Raw genomic sequence first — 27003 nt, forward strand, 5'->3', positions numbered from 1 at the left:
TTCTCAGGGCAGTCTTTGCAAGAGCACAATGAAGATAATTTTCCACAAGTCTACTTCTGTCTTTAGACTTCATAACCAACAAGCTGTAAAACCCTGTTTCACAAAGATATGTTGTTGGAAACGGAAGAAGAAGGCACAACACAGTCTCAGACAGAACAGGATATGACTGCAAACACTTGATCCAGAATTTTGTAACTGGCGTTGTAGAGCAATCAGTTCTCGCTGCATCACTGTTAATACGTTCAGTGAACTCCTCTTGGGCTGTCTCAGGAACATCTTCACCTTTGACTGTGAAGGGCTTCTGGCAAATTCAAATGGGGTGTCAGGGAGATTTGGAAAGCATGATGAAAGAGATGGGCAGACCTCTTCTGGTGGGAAACTTGCAAAGAAACAAGACAGCAGGAATGATGTCAAGCTGAAATCAGAAAAACTAAAATCCTCTTCATAAATGACTAAACAATGTAGAACTATCAGATATAAAGTAATTACAATGTTTAAAAATAATAGATTGAAAATGCATAAGAAGCAAGAGACTAGGTAATGAATAATCTCAACTATATTCAAAAAATAACAACTTAAGAAAACAATTGTGCATAATTATACTCACACAAACATAGACACATCATAATTATGTATTAGACACATTCTAGTGAAACTGTAATACATCAGGAGAAAGTATATAATCTTAAGGTCAACAAAAGAGAAAAATAACAAATTGATTTCAAACAAAAAACAGAAGAAAGCTTAATTTTCAAAGGCAGCAATAGAACTAGAAGTTAGTCAATTGCATTATTTTGTAAAAAAGAATAAAATAATTAACTGTCTTTTAAAAAAATTTCACCATCTTTACTAAAGGAAAATTGAAATGTGTTTCTGGAGCCCTGATAGTGTGTTATGTGCTGGGTTACTAACATGAAGGTCAGCACTTTGAAACCACCATTCGCTCAGCTGGAGAAAGATGAGGCAGGATCAGAAATGAGGCAGTTAGTTCTATTGTATCCTATAGGATCACTATGAATTGGAATAGAATGAATGGCAGTGAGTTTGGTTTGGTTATAGTAATTAAGACATGACACATTTTTTAAAGAGAACAAAGGTACAGAGAACAATAGATTATTGTTCTGATACAGTGTCATTATTTATTGCAAAGTGGGAACTGCAGATCATTGGGAAAAGTTTGAACTAACTGTTATATAGAGACAGGTAGTTATCCATCTAGGAAAAAGTAAACAGAACTTCTCAATCATGCCATACACAACATTCAATCCCAAGTGGATTGAAGGTTTAAATATGAAAATAAAATTATAATAGAGTATATAAGTGAATTCTCTATGCTCTGTCGATAGTGCATAAAAACAAAGTGAGGTAGTTAATTGTGCCACCCTGGCCGATAAACACATTGGGGATAAATGGCTTGGTAAATCTCGCCTTTCTAGTTCTCGGGTCTCTTGCTTTCTGATGGTCAGACCAGAGTGCAGCTACCTTAGCCAGCTCCCTGCATTAGCTGGCAAGGCTCACTTCCTGCAAGACATCCCTGAGGAGAAGCCACGTGGACTTAACCCGATCTAGCCCTGGGTGCTGGAGCAGCCATGTGGAGACCCCTGCCAGTGCTGAGATGCTTACATGGTCACTAATTCGGCTTTCTTCCTGCAGTTGGCATCATAGTGTGTGTTTTGTGAGACGGAGGAGGACTTTTTGGATTGGTCTCGGACATGTGGGTTAATATTGGACTTGTGGGCTTGGGCAGCACTGGGTTGGGATGTTTTCTTGATGTGCACTTACCCTTTATATCAAACTCTCTCTTATACATGAGTTAGAAAAAGTAAATGCAACAACAATAAAATAAACACTTCTATTTCTCAAAAGATACAATTAAGAGAATGGAAGTATAAGCCAAAAATTGAAGAAGATTCACAAAAAGGATATATGCAAAAGATATATAGATAAACATACACATTTGTAAAATTCTTATACCCAACTCAGAAAGAATCTAAAGGATTAGTAGGCAAGTATATAAACAGCTATTTCTCAAGATTGAAAATCAAGGAATATTCTGGCTGTATTTCTTCAAAGACAGATTTGTTTGTTCTTTTGGAAGTCTATGTTACTTTGATTATTCTTCCTCAGCACCGTAATTCAAATGCATCAGTTCTTCTTAGTGTTCCTTATTTGATGTCCACCTTACACACATATATAAGGCAATTGAAAATATTATGAATTGTCAGGTATACTTTAGTCCTCAAAGTAACATCCTTACCTTTAACACTTTAGAAAGGTCTTGTGCAGCAGAAACATCCAATGCAATGCATGACATGATCTCTTGACTGCTACTTCCATGAGCATTGATTGTGAATCTAAGTAAGACAAACTCCTGGACTACTTCAATCTGTTCTCCATTTATCATGATGTCACCTGTTGTTTCAGTTATGAGGATTTTGGTTTTCTTTACATTGAGTTGTAATACATATTGGAGATTGCAATCCATCTTCATCAGCAAGTGCTTCAAGTTCCCCTCATTCACAGCCAGTAAGGTGTGTCATCTTTCTATCGAAGGTTGTTAGTAAATCTCCCAATCATGATACCACATACTGAAGGTATTCTTCCTTTTTGGTATTCTAACTCTAGGGATTTTCAAATTTTATTATAATATTTCATTTTGTTTTTCTTGAGTTCCCCTTTGAAAATTTCTGTTTAATTCTGTGGCTTTATCATTTCTTACATTTGTCTTCGCTACTCTACAATAACATCACATTTCAGTCTCTTCGGGCATCCACTTTGGTCTTTCTTTCTTCCTTGTCTTTTTAATGACCCTTTGCTTTCTTCATGAGTGATGGTCTTGATGTGCTCTCAGTTTATCAGGCATTCTGTCATTAGCATTCAACATGTCAAATCTATTCTTAAGATGTTCAATTTCATGTAGGATATGTTCAAAGTCTTATTTTGAATTTCATGGACTTGTTTGAGTTTTCTGCAGGTTCAACCTCAACTTACATATGACCAATTGATGGTCCGTTTTACAAACAGTCCCTTCCTTATTTTAGTTACTGATATTGAGCTTCTCTGTTATCTATTTCCCCAGATGTAGTGTATTTGATTTCTGTGTATTCTATCTGAAGAATCTATGGTAGTTACATAATCTGTTGTCAATTTGAGAGGATTAAGAAAGAAAGGGTGGAGTTTAGCCTGTCAACCAAGTGGCAGCTTGACTACATTTGGAGGTGCTAAGGAGATAAATAGCTCACTTGAGGTGGGACACATCTTTAGTCCCTGTGAGACATTCTTGTTGAGTAGTCAGATGGCGATAGGCTGATGGCACCCAGATCCTTGGAGATGGAGAAGCCATGAGGAGATTCCTGGCAGTGCTGAGATGCTTACAATGACACTGGATCCACAAGATTTCCCACCCGTGGCCTATGATCTTCCTGCATTCGGTGGCATTGCTTGTATTTCATGAGTCTAAAGAGGAATTAATAGATTGGTAACAGACATATGGGCTAATATTGGACTTATGGGCTTGATCTGGACTGGGCTGGGATGTTTTCTCCATATTCAATTGCTCTTGTATATAAAGCTCTTTCTTACACATATGAGTCTCCCTGGATTTGTTTTCACATGACATAAAGTATAATCTTCAGTTGTTTTCGAAATATTTAAAATGTAAATATCATATTCAGATCACTGGTGGACCATTCAAAATCAGCTGGTAGGCCAGATTGGTGCTCTGGCCATAGTGGCTGACCCCTTCTCTTGCATAGTGTTGTGCATAGCATCCCAATACTGATTGAGTTTAATGCCTTCCTAGGAAAGAGTGTGCCTAAGAAAAATTTCCAGGATCTTGATAGGTTCCAATTTCCGCACAGTAGGGGTCCAAGTATAAGAAAATATGTTGGCAAGAGGGGTGTTGTATATAACATTTCTCAAATGAATCAATGTATGAACTGCTAATTTCTATAAACTAATCTCAGTTCCAGCTTTTGACATGCGCACACACAGGCTGCACTCATTTGTTAATTAGGCTTGTTACTAGCCACAACTGGTATAAAGACCAGTAAGACATGTGTCTTCTGAGGGCTTACAGAGCTAGGCAAGAAAATGTTAGACACCAATCATTTGTCAGACATTTTAGTAATTTTTTTTAATATTAACAAAATAAAATTTAGGAAAACAATCTTTACCAATTAAAAAAATTAGTACTACACTTTCTTCAAATTTGATGATAATTTTGGACAACTTATTATGTGTGCAGAAGAAATGTTTCCTATAATCATTTTCATGCTATTTTTCAAAATTGGCAAATAATTTTTTAAGATCCTAATTCTAATTATCACCAATAAAAGGAAGTCCAAAAGCCATCATATAATTTGTGAAGAAATTTTACTTGAATGCTGAGATCAAGTAAATTTTAAGTAAAATGTTAAATTATTTTATCTTATTAATAGTTGAAGGTAGATCAAAAGACATCAAATCATCTCTACTAAAGAGATGAAAAATTATTTCAACCAGGAGTTCTTGATGAAACAAGGATATCTGGTACTTACTGATTTCTCATTCCAGCTGAAAACAATATTTATAGGTGACTGTCAAATTCTGATTATATGCAACATGCAATTATTTGCTATTTCAGTTAGAATCTGCTGTGCAGTTTTAAAAAATATTGTCAGCAACACAATTTTGCTAAAGTTGATATAAGATATTTTATTCTTAATAATTATACCATTGGAGAATTTCAAATTTCTAATTTAATGATTTTCAATATAAATGAAGACATGAAATATCACCAATAATTACCAAGATTTTCCTTAGTGCCGTATTCTTAATCATTGAGTTTTCCTTAAATTATCACACAAAGATTATTGTCCATCAGAGGGAGGAATTGTGTGTGTGTTTGTGTTGTGTAGCCAGATAGGCACTAACCTGCTAACTTTGCATTTGGCCTCCAGATATTTTTTAAAACATAAATTTGGTTGCCTTTGAAATGAGGAGTAGACACACACACATACATACATATATACACACACATACAGACGAAGGCTTCAAAACGTTCATGGAGAAGGGGTTCCAAGATGGCATTCAGGTAGAATCACCCGCCCTTTGCTCCTGACGTTAGATCCGAACATTCAGAGGAAATGGGATGTGGGTTTGCCTGCCTCGGTGATAGGCCAGGGCAAAACCTCGAGGAGAAAGCAATGGGACCGACGGTTCATGAGGGACTTGGAGGGAGGAGGAGGCGGTGAATTCAATTTTCCCATGAACCTCTTTGGTCCTCTCATGTGTGTGCTTATATACATGCACATATATATGGAGTGGAGTGAAAGGGGGGGCAGCAAAGGAATACAATTAAGCGCCCAGTTAGTTTTGAAATCAATCACTTATAATCCATGTTCATGTGAGAGTTTGTTCAGGTTTACTATTCCCATCTTCAAAAGCATATCTTAATTTATAGGTTTTCATATGTTTAAAACAGACAAAGTTGAACTGAGAATCATTTTTGCCACCCTTAGCTACTCAGCTTTGTTTGTTTGTTTCTTCTTTTACTGCCAGAGAGAAGGATGTCAACTTCGCCTTAGCTTACTTGGTGTCTCAAGTGATTTTCTAGCACAGTTCTTTGCCCGTCTTACAATGTTCTTTACCAGGTATCAAGCACCAAAGTGGGGGAGGGTGGGGCGGGAATCATATCATCGTGAATGAGGGGAGCGAGCAATGGGACCCAATGCCATTCTGTAGACAACTGGACATCCCTTGCAGAGGGGTAGCGGGGAGGAGATGAGTCACTCAGGGTGCAGTGTAGCATTTATGATACTCACAACGTTCCTCTAGTTCTTAAACACTTCCTCCCCACCACTATCATGATCCCAATTCTACCTTGAAAACTGGTTAGACCAGAGGAAACATAGCACTGCAGATGGGAACTGGAAACACAGGGAATCCAGGACAGATGATCCCTTCAGGACCAGTGGTGAGAGTGGAGATACTGGGAGGGAAGAGGGAAGGGGGATTAGAAAGAGGGAACCAATTAATAAGGTCTACATATAATCTCCTCCCTGGGGGATGGGCAACAGAAAAGTGAGTTAAGGGAGACGCCAGGAAGTGTAAGATATGATAAAATAATAATTTATAAATTATCAAGAATTCATGGGGGCGGGGGGAAGAAAAATGAGGAGCTGATTCCAGGAGCCCAAGCAGAAAGCGAGAGTTTTGAGAATGATGAGGGCAACGAATTTATGTGTAAGTGTTCTTTACACAATTGATGTATGTGTGGATTGTGATGAGTCGTATGAGCCACAATAAAATGATTTAAAAAAATGGAAACGAGAGTGAGAACAATTTCACAAGTGAAAAAGAATGTGATCAATGTCACTGAACTGTACATGTAGAAATTGTTTAATGTGTATCTGTTCTGCTGTGTTTATTCTGAACAACAAATATAAAATAAAATTGCTCTGGACTTCCCTCCTAAAAAAAAAGCTAGGAAAAGTTAAAAAGAAGAAAGAGATACCTGGGAACTGGGAAACTTTCATCTGAAATATGAATTCATTGATAGAGGTTGAATTATACTGTTACTCTGCACAAGTTTTAAACATCTGCTCTGGTAACAAATTCATTTAAATTTATTCAAATATATTCAAATGCAAATTTCATTCCAAACATTAATATACCACAGTGGATACCTAGGACCCCCAGACATTGCATTTGGCCTCCATATATTCTAAACATAAATTTGGTTACCTTCAAAATAAGGAGTACACACACACACACACACACACACACACACACGGGGCTTCAAAAAATTTATGGAAAATATAATATAGAAACGTTTATGAAAAATAAAATATAAACAGAAAGGCATGACCTTTTGAATCCCTGATGAGTATATGCATATATATAAGTGTAATTATAGACTAATAAAGTTTTATGTAATTCTATATAGGCTTCCACTGTTCTGAATATACACGTGGTGACCGATCCTGTACTCTCTGTCACACCCATCTTGCTGCACTCGTGAACGTGGTGATCTTACTCTGAGGAGCATGTCTTTGTTCTTGGAAGCTTCCACCTGGAGTAGCAAAGGAGTTCTAGCAGGTGTTGTTCAGAAAGCATTGGCTCCACCCTGTTTTAAATTTGTCACCTGAAATGAGCATAGAGAAATGAACTTCCAAATAGAGAATTAGATGAAATAACCGTTAAATGTAGTACCTGGCATCTAGGTGCTAACACTAGTCATTGGGCCAAAATGCTTGAATGTTTCTTGAGAATGGTGGCATGATACTGACAATGAAGTCACTCACGTTTTGAAGGCTAGAGATGTTTCCTTGGAAATGGAAAATGTTTAAATTATATCACAACAGAACCCGCTAGCTTTTAATGCATAGGATATGAAATACTATTCTTTTTGATGTTAGATTTACATTAAAATACCAACCTAAACATTATTTTTTAAAAACCACATTCACAGAGAGACTAGATTTTAAAAGTTTAAAATAAGCTAAAATGATGCATAATTAATTTGTCATTCATTGATTGTAATAAAAGAGACCAAAAAAAAGAGACAAAGAACACTTTAAGGATGTGTTCAGAAATGCTCAGGTTTATAAGTATTTTTGACATAGAGGGTTATTATATTTTTAAATAAGACAGGGTGAGAAATTAATCTTACTGAGTAGATAAGGTATGTTCTCTCTTGTGGAGTTTCTTTATTGCATAGTAATATTCAGTAGGTAATTGGCTCTGTGGGTTAGTGTTCAGTTTTTCAGGTCATTAATGGTGTCTTATTGTGTAGCTGAGCACAACTTCAAACTATTTTAATAAAAGATATTTACAAATATTTTCAGTGTGAATGATGGCTTGCTGGATAGGTTTCAGTTTTGACTATTAAAGGAAACTAAAGTTGTTCTCAATCTTGAATTTGTTAAATCTAAACAAGCAGCAAAATTTGAATTTTGTTTTTTTCTAGATATCATCCATGTGCTCTGATAATTTCGCTGTTTCTGTTCAAGTAATTTCAAGTGTCATCCTCCCAGAAAGAAAAAACAAAAAATGATAAGATGCCTATTGTGCATGGTGGAGACATCAGACACAAGTAGATTTCACAGAAGCTGGGATGCTAAGTGGCTTTTTTAGGGGAAAGCTCAGATTGTTTCCCATTCACATAGGTGTAGTAGGAACCTAAGCTTTCCGATAAGCATAAAGGATACTACTTTCTCATATTTTTATCCTATTTGAAAAATAACCATTTTCTCATACAATAAAAGAAAATAAATTCTTAGAGGTCAACTTGTCATTCATAATGATCTCCTCAAGAGAAACAATCTTGCCACCTCACCCCCGAAGTTTCTGGAAATCACACATTCATTATGAAGGCTGTAAAGTTTTGTTATTGATATTGATGATTCATCACTGTTCCCAAGAGCCCACATGAAATAATCGTATAGAATGAAGTGGAAAGGGGCTACCATATTTGCATTTGGTTCAAAGGAATTTGTTGAGCTTTTTTATATCATACTTCAGCATCGAAACAAAGAAAATGTTTGAAATTATACTGTTTAATATAAACTACAAGGCTATATGTTATATTTCATAACCAAATTGTTATTATTGAATTGCAAACTTTTCTTCTGATAAATATTAGAGAAATATTAATATCCTCCATTCTCCCTTCCTTCATTTATTTACTCAAATATACAAGTATAGTTTAATGCCCACAAAATAACATGTATTTTTTAATGCCTGGAAAAAAGTGGTAAATAAGATAGCTGTAGTCTTATGGTATGGTCAGGCTTGTAATGGAGAGGTACACACATTTGATCAATGGATCTAACCTAAAAAATCAGGCTTCTCAACAAAACAAGTGGTGTTTAAAGCCTGAAGGAAGAGTAAGAGATTGTCAGGTGATGGGAAAGGGCAGATGCCTTGGGTGGAAGAGCACTCTCATCAATGGTGTGATGTTTGATGGGGTACCCAGAAAAAAAAAAATCTCTGCTGGGTGGAGCTTTCATAGTACACATGATCCTGCCAGGCAAGCATCCAGCAACTCATTCTGAGTTAGAGCACCCAATGGTGACCCCTGGGAAGGTTCTCTCTAGTAATAGTGAATGTTTTTGTAAAAGCAATTTTACAAAAGCCTCTTTTCCTGTGATGACTGATTTAAGAGAACAGAGTGTGACTGTGACATTTTGTTTCCTGCTGGGGAAAAATGTCACAGAAACTGTCGTGATGTTGAACACAGCTTATAAGGACAGCAATTTGCAAAAACTCAAGTATGAGTGGGTTTCTCATTTCAAAAAAGGTAAAATGTCGATGGATGAGAAGCCTATTTCTGGATGAGTGTCAACTTCCGAACAGATGAAAATGTCCACTCTAATGCATTTAGAGTTTATTTCACAAGGTCAGACTGTTAGTCAAGCTTTCTATTTAGAGGTTCTGAAAAGATTGCATAAAAGAGTGTGACAAAACAAGGGCTGATTTGAGGCAGGGAGGGGACTGGTTTTGCCACCCAGGCAATGCACCTGCTCACGCAGCCATCTCCGTGTGCCGGATTTTGGCAAAAAACAGCATGCCTCTTATGTCTTACCTGAGCTCACCCCATGCAACTTCTTTTTGTTTCCACGGATGAAGAGGGACATGAAAGAACAGCGATTGGACGAGGTAGAAGAGGAGAAGAAAAATGGGAGGGAAGTGCTATTGTCAGTCATCCAAACAGATGAGTTTGAAAAAATGTCTCCAAGAATGGAATTGAAGATTTGACACATGTATTAAATGCAATGGAGAGGACTTTGAAGGTGATAAAGTTGTTTTGTGGGGGGAAAAATTAAATACATAGCTTTGAAAAATAAATTCTGGGGGTGGGGGTTGAGGGTACCTCTCATAGGGTAGAAATAGTTGAAAAGGGGAATTCAGAAGGACAGAAGCGTAGAGTGGAAGGGTAATGGCTGAAAGTGTTAGCTGCAATGCCTTTGTACTGGAAACAGAAGCCCTTGATGGCATTGAGGGAAGTACGACAGACCAGCTCATAGTACAGTACCTGCATGTGAGTTGTGGGGAAGCAGAAGCAGGAGAAGAGACTTTTCTTTGTTTCCTTAAAGAAGGGAAAAACAATCGCATATTTGTGTGAAAATGAGAGTGTGATCGTAGAAAATAAAATCTCACTAGGTAAGAGAAAGGGGAGAATGGAAGAGTGATGTGCACCCACACAGTTTGTTGCTTGATCCACAGAAACTTGGGATGTCACCCACTAGAATTCTCTTCACAGCTCCTCTTTTCTCCATGACAAAGTGAAGGGTGTGGTTCTGAAAAAGAACTGCCATTGGAGAAATCAATGGGGCCCAGGGAACAGCACAATTACAGGACTGACTTCACCGGGTGGTTTCTCATAAAATAAAACGTTACAATAATTTTCATAAATCAGAAAATGCTCTATACCTAAAGTAAACAGATATTTAAGAATTTTAGCAATAAGGAAAGTATTTGTGGTTAAAAATCAATTAAAATATAAAGGAAGTTGAATGTTTAATATTCAAATAAATATTTAAACATTTTTGTAATCAGAGAAAGAATCGGTGAGTGAGACCTATGAAATTGACCATAAATTGAAATGGTCAGACAAAAATATTGTGACAGATTAGCATTAACAATATCTTTTGAGTTTGGGGCTAATTGAGAATATTGGTAACAAAAATGGATTGGTAACAAAAAAACCTGTGACCTATTTAGCAGCTAATTTTCTAACCCTTAGAAAAATCTGTCATTTAAAATAAGTTGAATATTACAACCTTTGCAGTAGAAGTGACAAGTAATTGCTTTTTTACCCCATCAATGGCATTTTACAGATAAAAGGACATCTTTTTAGTAGGACTGAACTGTTACCATTTATTCTGTTGGTGGCAATTTTCTGATAATTAAGTAATCTCTGGAAATGTTATGTGTCTCCTCTGGCTTTTTGGAAATGCAGTGGGGAACCTATTTCAAAAGGTGATTAATTTCCATTTTTACACCAGAAATATCACTAAGTAATAAGCATTCTTTGGGTGTTTACACATAATAATTGAAGTAGCTATAATTTCAGAAAACAAAAATAAGGAATACATGTTGTCCTTTATCATAGGAAATTTTTATTAGCATTAGTAAGCACATCTAGGATTAAAAACTTTAAAATTAATTATTGTATAGTATAGCATTTATTTTATAGTTTATTAAACAGTATATCAGAGATGTGAAAATATGTCAAATAATAAAATACAAATATTTCAATAGACTAAAACTTCTCTGTTAGTTTGTCCCACTGAGGCCTTTGTGCTCGGTGATGCTGGTATTTCACGTATAGCAGGGTCCCCCAAATGCAACAGGTTTCAGAAGAATTTCCAGGCTTAGAACAGTCTATGAAGAAGCAGTAGGCTATCCACTGCTATGGATTTAAATTCTCAAAAGTTCACTATCATGAATTCGATTGCCAATCACAGTAACTCTATGGGACAGGTAGAATGATCCCTGTGGGTTCCTGAGACTGTCTCCACTGGAGGAGCTGGTCGGTTCAAACTGCCAATCTTGCAGCTGGCAGACCAACATGTAACCCACTAGGCTACTAGGGCTCCTCCTAGAAAATAGCCATTGAAAATCTTGTGGCTAGCATCAAAACATTGTCATATGCGGAAAACCCAATGAATAGAAGCTGAACATTGGCATCGATGGTGCCAGCTGATAAGCACCTTAGGTCAGAGGCACTCAAAATACGAGCTGCCTTCTCAGAGCAGAATCAACCATAATGAGATCGATCCAGTAAAGCTTTCAGGAGTACAGCCTCCAAGACCTGCATCTCAAAATGAGAAGAAACAGCTGGAAACATCAATTAATAAGAGAAACTTGGACCAATTGGTAACATCATGTTAAAGGGAGAAAAGATTGAAGTTGTCAAGGATTTTGTCCTGCTTGGATGCACCATCAATACTCATGGAAACATCACTCGAGAGATCAAAAGACGTGTTGTGTTAGGTAAATCTGCTGCACAAGACTTCTTTCGAGCATTGAAAAGCAAGGATGCTATTTTGAGGACGAAATTGTCAAGACTGAGCCAAGTCATGGTCCTTTCCGTTGCCTAAGAAGCTCCGGAAGTTGGACATGGAACAAGGAAGACTGAAGTAGAAGTAATGCATTTGCATTATGGTGCTGATGAAGAATATTAAAAGTACCAATGATTGCCAAAAGAATAAACTCATTAGTCTTGGAAGAAGTATATTCAGAATGGTTCTTGGAAGCAAGAATGGCCTGGCTTCCTCTCACTATCCTTTGGACATGTTTTCAGGGAGACCAGTTCCCAGAGAAGGAGCTCATGCTTGGACAAGTAGAGGAACAGTGAAAAAGAGAGAGATCTATGACCGGATGGACCGACACAGTGCCCCCAACAATGGGCCGAGGATCATCGTGACCATGGGGCAGGACAGGGCAGTGGTTCATTCTTGTTTACGTCAGCTCGTTATGAATAGCCCCGACTCAATGGCACCTGACAACAAAACTACATCTAAAGAGCCTTTACCAGGAGGTGGTCGTGATTGTTTAATAAGGACATTTTTACCACTGGACCCTGGCTTTAAAGGAAAAATCTTTACTAGCCAGTGAAGAATGTTTGCTGTGCCATAGAAGGTAGTCTTTGATTACAGTCAATTTAGCATTTTACACTGCATTACTTTGTACTTTGCCAGTGTTTCTTTTTGCTCTCTATTTACTTTATATTTTATGCTTAGCCTCCTTCAAAAGATGATACGCTCCCTTCAGGCAAACATCTGTTTTGTCTTGTCTTATTTTGGAATACTTTCCAAACCCATTCCAAAATAATGTTTTAAATAAATTCTGACCAAGCTCTGTCATTAAGACATGGGTAAATCCTAAATTCACTGACCTGTCTTTGGAGGGCACGTTGTAGCTTGGTATTACAGTTATAATCATATGAGGATAAATGGAATTTTTATATTCAGAGAATATTTGGAAGGATGGTACATAGAAAGTATATAAGTATCTTTTTAAAACTTACCTATGAAATATAAGACTTTATTTTAATTTTAAGCATTGTACATATACTTTCATAGAATGGAATTTCTTTAAAACTCTTTTAATGTGCCAATGTGAAACTTTTTTACAAGAACTAAAGTGTAAAGCTCACTAGTAAAGATGGTATCCTGCAGATTTGATCTGATATTTCATTTTTTTATCATCCATTTAATCATTAATTGAATATATTTACGATACCAACTAGCTGGCAAACCCTCTGCTAATATATATATATTCATGGAACATACTGTATTTTAAAGTATGGAATTGGCATGATTCCCCATAAAACCACACAGATTAATATTCACATGGTATGAATGTTGATCTATGTGCTTTTATGGGGAATTATGTGAATTCCATATTTTAAAATATGTCACATTCCACCTTACATCTTTATGTTGGTTATTTCTAAACTCTATGAGTTACTGTATCAGGTTACACTGTGACTTCATATTGGTATTTTTAAGTATTTTTTTAAATGCGATTTCATGTGTTTCATGCTCTGGCAGTTTTAGTGTGGAATTAGCCCAGGGTGGTTTTGTAGCACTGACGAATGTCTTGGTGAAGAAGCCTGTAGGACTTTATCTTTTATTTCCCACTCCAAAACTATTGAAAAGCTAGAAACTAAACCCAAAGGAACTAGCTCTCAAGTATTATCTGAAACTACTGGGACAAGTATTCTTTGAATTTTAAATGAAATAATATTCATTTCATACTTTACTGGAGCTACTGTTTAGTTGGGTTTCAATGTATCAATAGGAACCTCAGCTTGGGAATTGGATTGCTTTTTAATGCCAAGGAGATGTCGTCTAACTCTAGAAGCTGACGCTCACGAGTTTATTGCCACACTATGAGCATTATTTCAAATTACAAGGCAAGCAGAAAAGTAAGGGGAAAAGGGAACATTCTTGCCTAGGAAGGCAATTGTGAACTTGCTTGGAGGAAAAACTTGGTTTATAAATTTAGGTCTCCTGGTAATAATGATTTAATATTATTGTTGGAGTATGAGCAAAGAATTACCAATGTCAAGAGTAAGGGATTACATATTATTTATATGACTTTTTCATTATTGGTGCTTTTCTTCCATGGCTTGTAAAGTGCTTTTTAAATTTCCTCCTGGCAATGCTGTAAACTCCTTTGTTTGTCAGGTCAGTGCCTTCCTTCAGATGAGGAAAGTGAATTAATAGTATATCATTGGTGGACAGTCACATTTCTCTGTTTCCTACTAAGTATAAAAGGATGACTCTCAAGCAAAGTGCAACAGTATATCTCCCCATCTCATTTCTATTGGCACAGTTTGTTACATAAATTCCAGTCCTGGTATGTGTGAACTTGATAATGTGATTTAGTTCGTCATGAGTAGTCTCATGTATTTAAGCAGCCTATTGTTTGATATCAAGAACTGATGGCACTGAAGGCATAAATACAAGCGGCACTGATGACATTAGGGAAAAACAAGGCTCCAGGAAGTGATTGTATGCTTAATGAAATGTTTCGCCAAACTGCTAGAGTGCCAAAAGTACTCGCCAGTCTGTACCAACTACCAGGCCAAGTGGCTAGGAATCTATATTTGTACCCATTCCAAAGAATGGTGACCTGACAGAATTAGGAAACTACTGAACAATATCTGTAATAGAACATTCAAGTAAAATCTTGCTGAAGAAATTCAAAACAGTTGCAGCAGCACATCAACAAGGAGCTACCAGATAATTAAGCTCAGTTTGAGAGAGGAAATGAAATGATAGCAATCATTGCTGACATTAGATGTATGTTGTCTAAAAGCAGAGAAAGATGTTTACCTGTGCCTTATTGACTATGCAAAGCCATTGAACTTTGTGGATCATAACAAACTATGGATGCAATTCAGAAGAATGGGCATTCAAGAATATTTCATTGGTTTCATGGAGAACGTTTACATAGATCAAAAGGCAATCATTAAACAAGAAGCCACTGTGTGGTGTAAAATCAAGACAGGTTGGCATCAGGGATGTATCCTTTCACCACAGTTATTCAATCTGAATACTGAATTTGAATGTGTCGAAGGTGTACATATGAGTTAGTGTCTGACACACAAGAGAATTTGAAATACTGATGAAGCTAAACAACTATGATGTCAATATACATTACAACTCAATATGAAGAAAACCCAAATCCTCACAATTTGACCAATAGACAACATCATAAATGGAGAAAAGATTGAAGACGCCAAGGATTTTATTTTATTTGGATCCACAACAATCAATGCTCCTGGAAGCAGCAGTTATGGGATCAAAAGACACATCTCCCACAAAAGACCTTTTCAAACTTTTCAAGAACAAAGGTAGCACGTTGAGGAGTAGGTGAGCCTGACGCAAACCACAGAACAGCGAATCACCTCATACGCATGTGGAAACTCGACAAGGAATAAAGACTACAAGAGAACAAATTGTGTATTTCAGTTAAAGTGTTGGTGAATAAACCAGGGCTTTCAGAAGAACAAAAAAAAATCTGTCTTGGATGAAGTATAACAAGATAAGTGTGTGTGTGTGTGTGTGTGTGTGTGTGTGTGTGTGTGTTTCTTACAAGCAAGGACAACAAAAATCCACCTCAAGTATTATGGACTCAGTTTCAGGAAGGACAGTCTCTGGAAAAGGACCTCATGCTTGGGAAGCAGAGTCAGAAAACAACAGGAAGCCCTAGATGAGATAGATTGCCACGTTAGGTACAGCAACTTAGAATGAGGAGTAATTTAGGTCAAACAAGGACTTTATTGTCTTTTGTAACTAAACTAAGAGCCTGGGTACAGTGTGCTCAAAATCTGAGCCACAACCCATGTATCTTTTTTATTGGACACTTCTAATTCCGTTTTTGCTTGCTAGCCAACTTCTTTACTTTGGAGTTTGCAATGTAATAAATAAACTAAAATTGATGGGTTTTCTATAAATCATATGGCATCTATATTGACATCAAAATAACAAAATCAGAAAATTTTCAAAATGGAAAACTTGTAAGCCTTACCTCTTGTTACATGACAATGGTCTCCTTCCAAGAAGGAGAATTAACAACCAAGGGAAGGAGCTTTCAGTGTCACTAGGGTCACGTGGTGATTCCATCGACCACAGAATCTGCTATTAACATTAGCAGGCTAAATAACTAATACGGATTTGTGGTTGAGTAGAGAGAATATGGCAGAGGTAGAGAAAGTAATACCCTAGGGATATAACACTCTACATCTCAAAGAGAGGAGGTGTTGCTAGAAAAATGAAAATTCAAATTATCGAGTGTAAACTTCTGAATATAAAAAATTATTTTATAGCATCTGAAATATCAGCATAACCAAGTTAACCAAATGTGAAAAATTAAATAGACTTAGAAAGTGTGAGTCATAGTAGCTAAAGCTACAGAAGGCTCCCAGAACACTTATTATATAGTATTTCAAAAGCATAAGCTACAATAAACATTATTTGATGAGGATAACCAAAATTGACTTAGTGATTAGCAGTGTAATCAGCAAACTAAATTAGATGGACTTCCTAGAAAAATACATGTTATGCATATTCATACAAAAATAATTAATTCTAAGGATTAATGACATTTTAAAAAGAGAGAACCAATTAGAAGAATAATTTAAAATATAATCTCATTAATGTTGATTAGTTTTACAATTGTTTATAGAACATAATGAGATAAGGAAATGAGAAGATAAGTAAGAGATATGGGAATATTCAGATAACAAAGTAGAAATAAATACAATATATGTCATCTATCCTTTTCAAAAGCATGCGTGATCTTGCTTTCTTTAAGTAAACATGTAGTATGTAAAAGAAATATGGAGAAGTAATGTGTTCTTTCAAAGATATCATTAGTTTCTATTCACCTGTTAATTAACAACCTCAACAACCATGGCTTCAATGTAAGTTTTTGTTTTACTTTAAAAGAAAAATTAAACTATAATTATGTAAATTAAGTATAATTTAAATGAATTATTAGTAAAACTGTCTCTTTACAACCATACATTATCAATCAATCTCCCATAAATGATTTAGGCAGCAGCACTAACAAAAATCCACATTATGCCTTTTACTTTATATCATCTTTGGATCACACAGGCGGGTGTGCTTCCTCTGGGTGGACTTGGTTGACTCCTTGCTTCAATGTCAGCTTGTTGAATACAACAAGCCTCTGGTAAAGGGGAGATTTTCTGTGTCATTTCTTACAAGGGCAGATCCTTGCCTATCAGATTAATACCTGTCATATGAAGGCAATGGGAGCATTGAGGTACTAAATATCATATTCAGTTTGAAACACTTGTAACTTTGTTATTTTGTCTACTAGCTTAAGAGAGACTGTGCAAACTCAAATAGGTCCTTATTGACTCATGATTATATGGTTGATCTAGTAAATAGATCTAGTAAATGCAATTCCTTAAGGCATTGCATTTCTCTGCTTTCTCAAAAAATAATTGTGGCTTAAAACAGGCTTTTAAATACCAGAATAAATAATTACATGCATTCCAGTGAGATCATATTTGTATCTGTGACTGAGGTGTACTAAACAATTGCCCATTATCTTCAATGTTGTATTCTCTATCTTGATCCAAAATGTTTACATAGAATAAATTGTTCTCAACATGAAACAGGTTGTGATATTTCATTCTAGGGTGAATCTTTCCCCTACCAAGAGATGGCCAAGAAATTAACTCAATTCCCTGATCAAATTCTCATGAAATCTGTGGCTTACCGATAGGACTCCTACCTGCATCATTAGCAATTTGAACCCACCAGTCATTTTGAGAGAGAGAGGAGCCTTTCCACTCCCTTAATTTTTTCAGTCTCAGAAACCTAAAGGGGAAGTTTTATTCTCTCCTATAATGTAATTATGAGTTAGAATTGACTCAGTAGCACTAGGTTTGGTGTGAGCATTTTAAATCAACAAAAATCTGTTATCCTTTAGCCAACTGGAGGTAAAAATTCTGCTACTTAAAGTGAAACACTGGGACAGATAAGCCAAATATTGCTAATCAAAAGTAGATTCCCATGAATTAAATTATTTTCTGAACCTTACTTTATCTTGGTATTTTTCAGTGTTACTTCCAGTGCAAATAAAAGCAGTCCATGCTACAAATGAGATCAGTTTCCAAGGGTGTCTATGAGTTAAACATGCAGATAAATTGGAGTAGGTGCATGTGGTTTTTACTTAGCCTTATTTAAGTGCACAAAGAAAAAGTCTGACTGACTCTTCAGTGACGTAAACGTTACACTGCAGTGGGTAAAGGTGATTTTTTTTTTCAAAAAGTGTTGTGAATAGGGGTTAATTCAATCCTTTCAATGTGAGGAAAATTTGTAAAACAAAATAAGGCATCTATGAGTTGTTTATTAGGGTGGATTTTGTACCCTGGGGACTCCCATTGTAAGTGATTACAAGTTGATTTGTTAACAATAAACAGAGATGTGACAATAAATCCAAATGTGTTTACAAACTCATTCAATAGACTTATTCAGAGTACAACAGTTATCCATAACTCAAGGGCCTGAACCCAACCCAACCCACTGCCTCTGAGTGAAGTCCGACTCATAGCATCCCTGTAAACGATGAGCTTCCTCATAGAATCACAGGCTTTACATCTGCATGGAAGTGGGCTGCCACATCTTTCACCGTCAGGGCTTTTGAGGAACCTGAGACCATAAAGGACATTAATAAAGAGGACATTATATTTGTTCTAAACAAAGAGATTTTTAGGGTCCACAAAACTTTGTACTCATGAAAGAGTTAATGTCTTTGTGTTCAATTTATTTACTTACCTCACCTATAAATACAGCCATTCAGAGAAATTGTTGGTGAGTTACTAAATAGTATTAAAATTATTATTTGAACAGTCTTAAACAATTCAATAATGAATCGTAATAGAAAATAGCGGTGTTTATTTTAAATTTTAACTATAAAAACCATTTATCTGGTACTGGAAAGTAGTTGGTAGATTATTCTGTATTTCTAAGCTTGTAAAGGCCAAATTTAATTACTGGTTACACATTAAGGTGGAAGAAATTGTAGAATCATGGCATAAGAGGGTCAGAAAGTCAGCTCAATATTTTTATGCCACTGACATTTCAATATGTCATCCCTGTACTGCCTGCCTCTTAGTAAAGAGATTTAAAAACAGAGAGAAATAGGGCATAATAAAAAGATGCAGATTGACTGTAAAATTACTATATGAAGTACTTCAAAAGTCTGAAACCATTATTATTGTCATCAACATCATTAATTGTTATGTGCAGAATTATGTACTCAAAAAAAAACATATTAATGTCCTTCCTAAAAATATTTAGTCTTAACCCATAGTTACCTCTTGTTTAGGATGACCCCAGAATTCAATCACTGGTGTCCTTACAGGAGACAGAGCGATTCGGAGTCAAAAATAGACCGAAGGCAGACCGTCCGATGAAAATGGTGGCAGAAATTGGAGTGATGTAATTACAAACCAAGGCATGCCAGAGACTAGGAGGAGCCCCCAGAAGCTAGCAAAAAGCGAGAGAACATTCTTCCCTACTGATTCTGGAGGAAATGTGTTCCTGCCAACACCTCAATTTCCCACTTCTAACCGTTAGTCTGTACTATGTGATGTGCATGGTGAAAACCATCCGACAAACTTGTACAGTGAGCAGCCAGAGAGTCACGTTGTAGTCAGAAAAGGACACGCAACAAGAGATGTCATTGGTGATGTCAGGTGGATGTTGCTTGAAAACAAAGAATACCAGAAACATGTTTACTTGTGTTTTATTGACAATGCCCAGACATTTGACTGTGTGGATCATAACAGATTATAGATAACCTTGAAAAGAATGGGAATTTCACAACAATTCATTGTGCTCATGAGGAACTTGTACGTGGACCAAGAGGCAATTGTGCCTTGAGAACAAGAGGATCCTGCATGGTTTAAAATCAGGAAAGGTATGCAACAGGGTTCTATTCTCCGCCATACTAGTTCAGTCTGTATGCTGAGCCAAGAAGTCATCAGGGAAGGCTTACTAACCAACTGGGATATGCAGATGGCAACACCTCGTCTGCTGAAAGTGAGGAGGGCTCGAAGGATTGCTGTTGAAGATCCAGAATTGCAGCCTTCAGTATGAATTCACACCATTGTAAAAAGACCCAAATCCTCCCAACTGTATCTATTGGGGACTTCATGATAAATTAAGAAAATATTGAAGTTGTCAAGGATTTCGTATTACTTGGATCCACAGTCAATGCTCATGGAAGCAGCAGTCAAGAGATCAAAAGATGTGTTGCGTTAGGTAAACCTGCTGCACAAGATCCTTTAGAATATTGGAAATCAAGGATGTTACTTTTAGTAGTAAGGCGTGCCTGTCTTAAGCCATGGTATTTTCAAATGTCTCACATGCATGTAAAAGTTGGACATTCAGTGAGGAAGATGCAAGAAGAATGGATGCATTTGAATGATGGTTCAAGAGAAGAATATTTTAAGGGCCATGGCCTGTTAAAGGGACAAGACGTTTAGCCAGAGTGCTCCTCAGAGGCAAGGGTGGTGAGACTGGCTTTCACATATTTTGGATGTGTGGTCAAGAGACACCAGGCCCTGAAGAAGGGCATCATCTTCAGTAAAGTAGAGGGACGGCAAAAAAGAGGAACTTCCTCAAGGAGATGTAATGACACAGTGGCTGCAACAATGGGCTCAGGAATAGAAACAATTGTCAGGATGGCACAGGACCAGGCAGGCTTTCCTTCTGTTGTACATAAGGTTGCTGTGCACCTAACAGCAGGTTGTTTTGTTTATTTTTATCATTTTACTGGGGGCTCATACAACTCTTATCACAATCCCTACGTACATACATTGTGTCAAGCACATTTGTACATATGTTGCCGTCATCATTCTCAAAATATTTTCTTTCTATTTGAGCCCTTGGTATCAGCTCCTCATTTTTCCCCTCTCTCCCTGCCCCCTCCCTCATGAACCCTTGATAATTTATAAATTATTATTATTTTGCCATGTCTTACACTGTCCAATGTCTCCCTTTCCCCACCTTTGTGTTGTCCGTCCCCCAGGGAGGGGGTAATATGTAGATCCTTGTGATCCTGTCCCCCTTTCTACCCAACCTTCCCTCCACCCTCTTGGTCTCGCCATTCTCACCACTGCTCCTGAGGCGTTCATCTGTCCTGGATTCCCTGTGTTTCCAGTTCCTATCTGTACCAATGTGCATCCTCCGGTCTGGTTGGATTTGTAAGGTAGAATTGGGATCATAATAGTGGGGAGGGAGGAAGCATTAAAGAACTAGAGGAAAGTTGTATGTTTCATCAGTGCTACACTGCACCCTGACTGGCTCATATCTTCCCTGTGACCCTTCTGTAAGGGGATGTCCAGTTGTGTATAGATGGGCTTTGGGTCCCTACTCTCCATTCCCCCTCATTCACAGTGATATGATTATTTTTCTTTGATGCCTGATACTTGATCCCTTTGATACCTTGTGATCACACAGGCTGGTGTGCTTCTTCCATGTGGGCTTTGTTGCTTCTCAGTTAGATGGCCGCTTGTTTAGTTTCAAGCCTGTAAGACCCCAGACGCTATATCTTTCACACGGGGTGTGATAATTTTTATAGGAGCTATGGGGAACTAATACATTAATCAAAAGACAGGAAGGTATATCATGTCTTGAATCCCTACTTCCTAAGCAGCCCAATATTCCTGAATCAGAATCTTATTTCTCTTCAAACAAAAACCAAACTCACTGCCATCAAGTCAAGTCTAACTCACGGTGACCCTACAGAACAGGATGGATTGCCCTGGTGGGTTTCTGAGACCGTAACTCTTTACAGGAGTAGCAATTCTAGTCTTTCTCTGAGAAATGGAATGTCACTGTGACAAGGATTATTAGTATGCATTCTTAAGAGTTTTATAGACATGTAACTCACATATCATATAACTAGTAGTTCAATCATATTGAAAAGAGATTTACAATCATATTTAGAGCATGTTCTTTCTTTTACTCATTATGGTAGTTCTCCATATGCTGCCAACCTCCCTTCCCGTGCCCCAAAGAAAATATTAAACCTGGTTACTTACTACCTCTATAGATTTTACTCTCTTGGATGTCATATACAGAAAAACATACAAACCAAAAGCTAGAAACAAGAAAATACACAACAACAATGACAAAACAAAACAGAAAAACCAATAAAAAAAAGAAAATATTAAAAGCTGGATAAATTCAAAATTGGTCACAAGGGATGTCAAATGATAAGGTTTGACACTTTGACCAAATGACATATGCAATAATACACTTCACAAGGTCTGATCAAAAGGACATTCCCATCTCTGGCTGTGATCCAAGGGATTCTCTGGAGGTTGAATCTACATGGGAACCCTGCAAATAGATCTTGGGCTTTCGCTGTCATCCAGCCTTTTGTAAACTGGGTACTCAGAATTTAAGCTCTACTATAGTTCCCCCCCTTGGGATTTGGCTTTCATTACTTACGATCCTTGTATCACACAGGCTAAAGTGCTTCTTCTATGTGGACTTAGCCTCACTTAGATGGCAAGCCTTTAGGACCCCACATGCTAGTCTTTCCATCTCATTTCTTCACCACCCTCTGCAGTAGCATCCAGATCCATATCTCTTCAGTTGTACATTCTTTTAAACTGTTGGCTAGTACCCCATTGTATAAGTTTACCCCCTTCTAGCCATTAATTAGCTGGTAGCCATTTGGGTTGTGTGGTAATTACATAATTACTTGCCAACTTGAAGATATAAAAGTATATGAGTGAAGTCTAGCCTGTCAATCAGGTCACAGCCTGATGGTGCTTCCTTATGAGCATGACCGTCTCATAAGGAAGGTCCTGGGAACCTCCTGCTCTCTCTCTCTCTCTCTCTCTCTCTCTCTCTCTCTCTGCCTTCACCATCATGTGACCTTCATGAGCCCTGTGCTGCAGCCATCGCCATTGCATCCACAAGACTTTGCACCCACTGGCCAGTGATCTTCCTGCATTCTGCATTAGTGCATGTAGCTGCGTGTCTGAAGAGGGATTTATGGACTTGATCTAGACTGGGCTGGGGTGTTTTCCTGATAAATAATTACTTCTTGATACAAAGCTCTCTCTTATACGTATCTGAGTATCACGGTTTTGTTTCTATACTCAACCTGGACTGACACAGTTTCTTTCATATATATATGAAAAAATTTATGTGTATATAAACTTTTAGTTATCTATATAATGCTGCTTTGAACATTCACGTACAGGTCTGGATGTGGACCTAGGCGTGGAAACTCTGGTGTGTAATGGTAATTTGTAAGAATCTGCCCAACTCTTTTCCACAGAGGATGCAGAATTCTACATTCTCACCAAGAATGTGAGAAGATTTCTGCTTCATTGTGTCCTCACCTATACGTTATTGTTCGCCTTTCAGATCATAGCCACTTTCATGAAAATAATGTGATTATATAGTTAAGGGTGAAATTTGCATTTCTCTCATAACTAAAAATATTAAACATATTTTTCATATCTGCATCTTCTTTATTGCAATGTCTATTCAAATCTTGTCTTCAGTTTTAAAATTTGGGTTTTTGCTGTTGTCTTTTAAATGTTCCTTATATATTCTGGATATAGGCTTTTTATCATATATATGATTTGCAAATACTTTTTCTTATTTGGTACTTGTCTTTATTTTCTTAATGTTGTTTTCTTCTATATTGGATATACATAATTGTTCATACCCTTTGGACCCTGTACATTACTTTTTTTTGGATTTTTTAAAATCATTTTACTGGGGACTCATACAACCCTTATCACAATCCATGCATACATACATCCATTGTGTCAAGTACACTTGTACATTTGTTGCCTTCATCATTCTCAAAAAATTTGCTCTCCACTCAAGCCCCCAGCATCAGCACCTCATTTTTCCTCCTCCACCCCCTCCATGAACACTTGATACTTTATAAATTATTATTTTGTCATATCTTACACTATCCGACATCTCCCTTCACCCACTTTTCTGTTGTCCGTCCCCTGGGGAGGAAGTTATATGTAGATCCCTGTAATCGGTTCCCCCTTTCCACCCCACCCTTCCTCCTCGTACATTACCTTTTCACACCATTTCCTGTACTGTGAAAGCAAGTCAAACCAGGTTCTGTATCCTTTTCTGCAGCCATCCCTGAACTGGCATGCAAGTCCTACTAGCTACTCTTAGAATCCTGTGAATTGGAGATGCTCAAAATATTCACACTAATAACAAAGAAAATATAAGTGAAATGGAATGGCATCATCATGTTGTGTTGTAAAAATTCATCTTCACATCACGTTACTGTCATGAACTTAAATATCAATAATCCATCTTCACCATCCTTATTATTTAACATTAAAACTTTTCAAGATACAAAAACTCCATCATTCTCTATATTGATGTTTAATTTAATTTTATATCACCAGCACAATTTTATATACCAGAAGCAACCAAATAAAAACATGGTAATCATTCTTTACACTATGATTTTCTTATTTAGAGTCATGACTGGCTATAAAATTTACATAACCATTAGCTGAAAGTACAAGAACATTGAGACTATCTAAATGAAATCTTTCTCATTTCTCCTATCAAAGTCTTTTGGATATGCCAGCAGAACATCTTCTGTTCATATAAATTTAGAAAATTGTGAAATAACCTATTTGTGTGCACATGGGGAAGAATCTAAATAAAGCTCACTGTTGTTTTATACGCTATGTTCCTACAGCTTAAGACAATTTATATAACATTATTAGTCAAAAAGAAATAACACATTAGTCACTTTGTCATTCAGTTGGGATATAACATTGTTGCTAAGAATTCCTAAGATCTGTTATTGTTTCCAGACTACCTTTCCAGAGAGATAGATAAGTTAAACTTAGTTACTATCAATGCTCTGCTGCTGTGTTCCCAAATAAATTTTGTAATTCACCTCAAGTTTGTACAAAGGGACATAAATATTGTCTTTATTTTGATGCTATATATTGCTCATATCTTCCCAGAATACTTCTATAGAAGCAGCTCAGTCCTGGCCACACACACTGAGAGAGAGCCTGTCTGAGAGAGAGTTCTCTGTCAAAAGTGGCAGGTTAATCCATTTGGGATGACAGAGCGCAGACTCCAGACCTGGGCAGGTCCCAGCTACATCCCTCTTGTATTTCTCCTACTTCTCTCCAGATGATTTTGCAACCGACTATAAAGCACCATCTTGATTGAAATCTGAAGGTTGTAAATGTGATTTATGATCTATAGTTGATTAAAAGTGTGACTGCTGGAGGGACCGAGACATTTCATCCTGGTCGTGGAAACCCTCCACAGATCACTTCCACGGGAACCTGCGAGCTGGGGGGCCTTGAAAACAATCAAAATTGCGAACTGAGGAAGACTAGTAAGTCAACATGCACTGCAGTCAAATCATCAAGAGTGGCTTTCGGTGGACAATTATTTTTTATGATTACTTTCTCACTGCCATCTCATTGGTTCTGAATTATATTGTCCATATAGGACGGCCCAGGACGGCCCTGTGTTTCTGAGACTGTAACCTTATATGGGAGTAGAAAGGGGCATCTCTCTCTCACAGAGGAGCTGCCAGTTGCAAACTACTGACCTTCCAGTCGGCAACCCCACGGTAACCCACTGCGCCAGTAGAGCTCCTGTCTTCTGTCCTTAGCATTTACTAGCGATGGGCCTATCTATCACATGGATCTAATTTTAAACAACTTGACTGTCTTGTGGGGCAAACTTTCCAATCACAGATGACACAGCATCGGCAACCTGCACAAATAATGCAGTTATATAATGCTGGGATTAATGTCAAATGGAGTTATTGACTGAGCCTCCAGAGATGTAGGGAGAAACAGCATGCTACTTGATAGAAGTGCTATAAATGAAGTTCCTTTAGTATTTGTCAGTTACTGTCTTGTCATGAGGGAGAAAGACTGGGCTTCCTGCCTCATTAACAGCTTTAGTCTGGAAAACTCACAGGGGTAGTTCTAGCCTGTCCTGTAGGGTCGCTGTGAATCGTCGACTCAATGGTAGTGAAATCTTATTATGCTTTTGGATTTAGGCATAGCTAGGGAAGTACCATTTTTAAAAAATGGAAGACATGAATGAATCTCTATACCACTATTTTCAAACCATTACATGAGAGCATTTTATAAAATAAGTAATTTTCAGACATAAAGTGATAAATCTCAGGTAATAAAAATATGAAGTATTGGATAGATCCTTAAATATCTAACTGCATCAAGGTCCTGAAAAATTATGCAGGGAAGTTATTTATTATCATTATTTATCCAACATAGCCATTGTAATAGGGAATTGTCTTTCTTTTTATTAAAAGATCGTTTTGTTACAGCTCTTATAATAATCCATATATCAATTGTATCAAGCATACTTGCATATATGTGCCATCAATATTTTCTAAACATTTACTTTCTATTGACCCCTAAATATCAGCTCCTCTTTTTCCTCCCCCCCCCCCTCACCCCACCCTCGTGAATCCTTGATAAATTATAAATCATTATTTTCATATCTTACACCAACCACTATCTCCCTTCCCCCATGGTTTCTGTTGTTCAATGTATCCATCATTGCAATCAGTTCCCCCTTCCTCCCCCCTCTCCCTACCTTCACCCTACCCTCCTAGTATCACTACTCCCATTCCTGTTCCTAGATTCTGTGCATTGTGAGCTCTTATCTCTTATACCTGTGCACATGCTCTGGTCTAGCCCGCAGTGAAAGGCAGGACTGGGGTCATGACAGTGGGGATGAGGAAGCCTCAAGGAACCAGAGGAATATTATAGGGAATTGTCTTTAAAGCAATAAACAGCTTGTGACTTTGGCAGGGTTAAGTCCTGCTGCTGGTACCTGTAAACAGCCCAGAAAATGCTTACTAAAAACCAAAAACTCATAGCAAGAATTGTGAAGTAAACATAACTTATAGAAGAAATAATCTATATGTTGACTTAGCAAT

The sequence above is a fragment of the Echinops telfairi genome, unplaced genomic scaffold (assembly GCF_000313985.2).
Source record: "Echinops telfairi isolate 266 unplaced genomic scaffold, ASM31398v2 ScPeMD7_3533;HRSCAF=4204_1, whole genome shotgun sequence".
Lineage (NCBI taxonomy): Eukaryota > Metazoa > Chordata > Mammalia > Afrosoricida > Tenrecidae > Echinops > Echinops telfairi.